We start from the raw sequence: 5,096 nt of genomic DNA on the forward strand, positions 1-5,096 counted from the left end.
TGGCTAACCAAGTTGTTTTAAAATATTCCAAAAACTTTGTATGGTCACTGAATCCTTCAAATAAATTTTCAACTGCCTTTTTTACAGATTCATCATCTGCACATGTGTGCATGATTTCTCCTAAAGCATGGAAAATTCGGATTTGGTTTTCCATTCCTTGGACTTTGTTTCCAACATTCTTCAACCATGCACGACGAACATGCCACACACATAATAATATTGTACAGTTGATTGAAGACCTGGAATAACATAATTTTTAGAGAGAATATACATTAAGAATATTTTTATGTCTCTTATAAAAAGAATAAACACATCACCTTAATGCTTCAATTTCAGCAGTAGCATCATCTGTAATGAAGGCTTTAACATGCCAATCTGGTTGCTCTTTCTTCCCAATGGCAAAGAGAGTTGACATCCATTTACAAATATCAACTATAGTATTGCGTGATGATATCACCCAAGCTACTGGAACCCCATTGTGATGTTTGTCGAAGACCATTAAAGTGTAAAGTTGATACTACATTACAAACAAAGTACATAATTATATTTATATAAGATACAAGCATTAAAATGGTGTTGAATAAATGAATTAGATTTAGGGTAATTTTGTACTCACCCCGTACTTATTTGTACCAAATGTTGAATCCATTGAGATTATATTGTTGTGAGAATATTTTAGCATCATTGAACGCATCCACTTTGTCTGTATGCCTATGATAAAAGGGATGTTTTCAGCAAGATCTTGTTTTTGGTAGAAGAAAAAGCTCTCAGCGTGTTCCTTATACCAACATTCTACACTGATTGGATCACTTTGATCTTTAACATACTCTAGCCTTATGGTATCATTGTAAATGTTTAATATATCTTGTCTTGTCATGTATGTATCTCGAGATGTCCCTGTGTATAACTCACCGAATCCATCCTTCACATCAGAGATGAACTTATCCCATATCATTGTAACATTAAAACCTCTTTGGATTAAATGTTGGACAATAGATCGCATATCCCTTGTTAAATGTGGTGCATAACTGAATCTCATAGGCCTACTGATTGCATCTTTTCCATGACAAACAACATTGGATTTATCAATATGCCTACATGCAGTATATATTATTACAGCATCATCTGGTCTAAGTTGAAGTCGCCGCACAATGAAGTGACATTGGCAACCAACTTTAATACTTTCACGTTGATTGTGTTTTTTGTTTTGATCTGAGGATGCACTCATAATTCTGTTGTTGCACTTCGGACCATATGCACACCAATAACTATATATAAAACATTTACAACAAATTAGATATAAAATTTATGCATATTGAAAAGAATTATACATATATTGAAAAAAGATATAAAGACTCACATCATGTACTCCAGATATGTTGAAAAATATGTTTGTCCGATATCCTCTGCTTTTTTACTTCGTTGAGAAGCAAGAAGAAATTGAGTGGGTGCCCGTTCACTCGATTCCTCTCCTCTTATAAAATCATCAAGTCGACAATATGGAATAATTGCAACTTGGTCCCCATTAATCTCTGTCCATGTTAAATCTTCTGCTGAAAATTCAATCATATCCTCCGGGTCTTCAACTTCCAACTCATTAATCCTCTCCCACTTCTTCATTCTTCAAATACCTATAAAAATTGCATCGAAAATAATTTGGTTTGAGTAGATATTATGGTCTTGATTAATGCATATCACTAAGAATAGCAATCACATTTTTAGGTAACTATTTTATACTTTTCACGTAAACCACTTTGGTAAAGGTAATATTTGGGTCATTAATCAACTTATAGATTTCATACAAATTTAGACTAACCATGTATGACATATGATGTCTTTGTGGAGGTGGTGTCACCATGTTGGTCTCATGGTACAACTTGTGATGAGTGGTTGAGGTGGAAGGGGTCGAAGGGAAATACAATTAAGTTGGGTTTTATGTTTTTTTAAATCTTAATAAAATGAGATATGCTAAAGTAGTGTCTATTGTTATTGATTATGAATTGATATCTATTATTTACTAGTCATCTAATTTATATGGTTGCAATAGTTTCATTGAACTTTTCTAATCAAACATATTGTTTTTCAAAAACACAAGCTTTGGAAGTAATTTTTTTTTACTTTGATATATATTGATATAAACTTTGCGGCTAGTTGTAAGAATTAGAATCCTACTTTTGTCGGTACATTTGATGAACTCGGTAGGTTATTTATTTATTCAATATGTGTGTGTTTTTATTAAAATGTGTTAGTTGTATTTCTTTCTCCACTTATAAATAAATGTTAAGAACATTGATTTGGCTCCTAAGACATAAAACTTAATAAACCATAACCGGTTCTATATCATTTGGTAACAAATTTCAAAATCTCAATGACAAATACGTGAATTATTTCCATTTTAGTATAACAAAATTTCCATTTAGATATTAACAAGAGTATTTTCGAAACATATTTCAATTTGTACAAAATAAATTATTTTATGGCCCCTGTGGGGAAATTTAGTTTGTTCAAGTTATGATTGCTTTTATGTGTCTTCCTTCACTTATGATGTGAAAAAGTAAGCTCAAATAAACTATGAACAAAAGCTCTTGAAACTTGATGCCCTTTGTTCAAAGTCCCACTCCTAATGAAGTAAAAATGCTTTGGTTAGTAAAAAAAAATGTGTGGATTATGGACCACTTAAGTTATGTGACTTGTGAAAAATAAAAAAACAAATTAAAAACGATGTCACACTTCGTTTCTCTTAAGAGGCTAGCTATAAACTTTCATTCACAAATATGTAGTGTTCAATTAAAAAAACAAAATTATATCTTGAATAAGTAAAAACTTACATTACTTAGGGTTATTGGTTTAGCTTACATCATTATGGGTAGATAAAATTTGGATATTAAAAAAATAATTTATTGATAGTCCACCAAAAAAATCTATTACTCTACATATATTTGTAAGTCATTAACTTATAACTTTATCTCCTTATATTATTATTATAAATATACTTCATATATAATGAAAGCACAAAAACTTGGAATACTTCAACAGATTTCGTTAATTTCGTGCATCGTAGACTTTGATGGTTGGACAAAATCTATATATATCATTGTCAACATGATGATAATTACCCAAATGTTAAAGATCTCCTTCACTTGTATAATGATAATTACCCTAAACCACGTCAAGATGATGATAATTACCCTAAACCACGTGTATAGTAGAACATTGAAAATATAACTTTAAGATCTCAAAGTCGATCATAACAGCTTCTTAAGATGGTGTTATTATTTTTATATAACTAATGAATTAATAATAAATATATAAAAACCAATTCATTTACCAATACTAAGATGTACATAGCTTTATAAGAAGTAGAAGAGAAACTAGTGAGTCAGTTCATGTACAGAGTGCTGCTGCTTCTGAACTTGGTGAAGTTGGATTCTGAACCATTTAATCTAGGGCCCATTTGCTAGCCACATAGGTGATTAAAGTGTTAAGATATTTGTTACTTAATAATGCTTTACATAATGAATCGTTAGCAAGTTTTTTGCGAGTCTTTAAAGGAGATTGTACGATAAGCTTGCAATTTAGCTTATTTGAAAATATATATATATATTAAATTAGTGTTATTCGTTTAAAGTATTGATCTAATCAATGTTAGATTATTTTAGGAGAAGAAAATAATAAAATAATATTTATATGAATAAAATTAAAATAATAAAATAAAAATGGTTATAAATTTTATATAAAATGATAATGAAGATGTTGGTGATGTTAACTATAAATAAAATATTTTAAATTTACGTATTAGATAACATAATTTAATATATTTATTTTTTTTAAAAACAGTTAAAAATATTCTATTAATAACAATCAGAGAGAAAGTTAAAACCCTTAAAAGAGCATTGGGAGATTTGTCTATAGAAATGTACATTTATCCAAATAAACAAAATGCTCAAAATTTTACCAAAAACACTTCCAAAAAAAATATCTTAGAAATAAACAATATCTGCAAGATAACATATCAATGAAAAGTTAGATTTGTCCATAGAGATGTACATTTATCCAAGTAAACAAAATGCTCAAAATTTTACCAAATACACTTCTACTAAAGACACGACAAAAAATTCGTAGAAATAAACAATATCTGCGAGATAACATATCAATGAAAAGAGACCATTCAAAATGACGTAATTTCAATTCTTTAGCTACGACTATTTCTAGGAGAGTCGGCAACCCGCAGACAACGGGATTTCTTTTGTTTCATGACCATAACCTCTCAAGCCGAGCAGTATATTTTTAGAGACAAATGTTTTCTAAGATTGAGACCCGAGTATTAAACGAGCAGACCTCCTCTCGCAAGCCATTTATAAAGTGTTCCATGTTATTAAAAATTGAAAAGGCATCCATGCTAACAGAATAAACTTACCTGTTTCAAAACGCAGACGCAGACGCAGAAATGGATGCCGAAATGGATAACATGATTTCGCCCTTTCGTTGTTATTTAAAAGGCGGAATTCAGCTATCAGACAGCGGGAAATTTATAATGTGGTAAATACGCGGCGCCGAAAATCTCAGCAAAGCCGGAAATCTCGGAAAGCCGGAAATCTCGGTCAGCATTGCATTTACGCCATGGGGGATGGGTATGGCATGGTGTTGCATAAGAATCCCATGCTATAGACATAAGATGGGGTGGGCATTAATGGCCCAATAGCATGGGATCTATTGGTTGCCGAGGCATTCAGGCCTTTCTGGAACCTTCAACGAACCTTCAAGGCACCCCCCGGTTTCCTTTTCTATAAGGGGGAGGAGGAGGGGGGAAAGGCTCTGTAGCTTTATCTTTTACAGAAATGGGCGTTGCACAGGTTGTGATTCTCCTTCTGGTTGTGTTTTTGGGATGTTCCTTTTGCCACTGCATTCAGTCTCACTGTCCTCAAGATCCTCTCGACGTCGAAGCCTCTCAAGATGACTTCAATTGAGTCGATTTACAGCGGGTTTGCAATTTTTGTATTGTTTTTCTGTTTCAGTATTGGTTCTCTGTTATTGGGCAGGATCAAGAACGGTGAATAAGGTTTGAGCAGTCAGACTTTATGCAGAGGAAGCCTCTC

At 32.1% G+C, this 5,096-nt stretch overlaps 1 long non-coding RNA gene across 1 annotated transcript; it reads right to left on the minus strand.

The window, feature by feature from the left end:
- Positions 1-793: 793 nt before the first annotated feature.
- On the minus strand, positions 794-4,452 carry LOC149158155 (uncharacterized). The gene is made up of 3 exons (XR_016262024.1): positions 4,418-4,452; positions 1,361-1,631; positions 794-1,268 (listed from the first exon to the last, which is right to left on the minus strand). It is a non-coding gene; the product is annotated as an uncharacterized LOC149158155 (long non-coding RNA).
- Between the last annotated feature and the right edge of the window lie 644 nt (positions 4,453-5,096).

Source organism: Pinus tabuliformis, chromosome 5_2 (genome assembly GCF_031772625.1).
Source record: "Pinus tabuliformis cultivar Carrire ecotype Pingquan chromosome 5_2, CPIR1, whole genome shotgun sequence".
In the NCBI taxonomy this organism is placed as follows: domain Eukaryota; kingdom Viridiplantae; phylum Streptophyta; class Pinopsida; order Pinales; family Pinaceae; genus Pinus; species Pinus tabuliformis.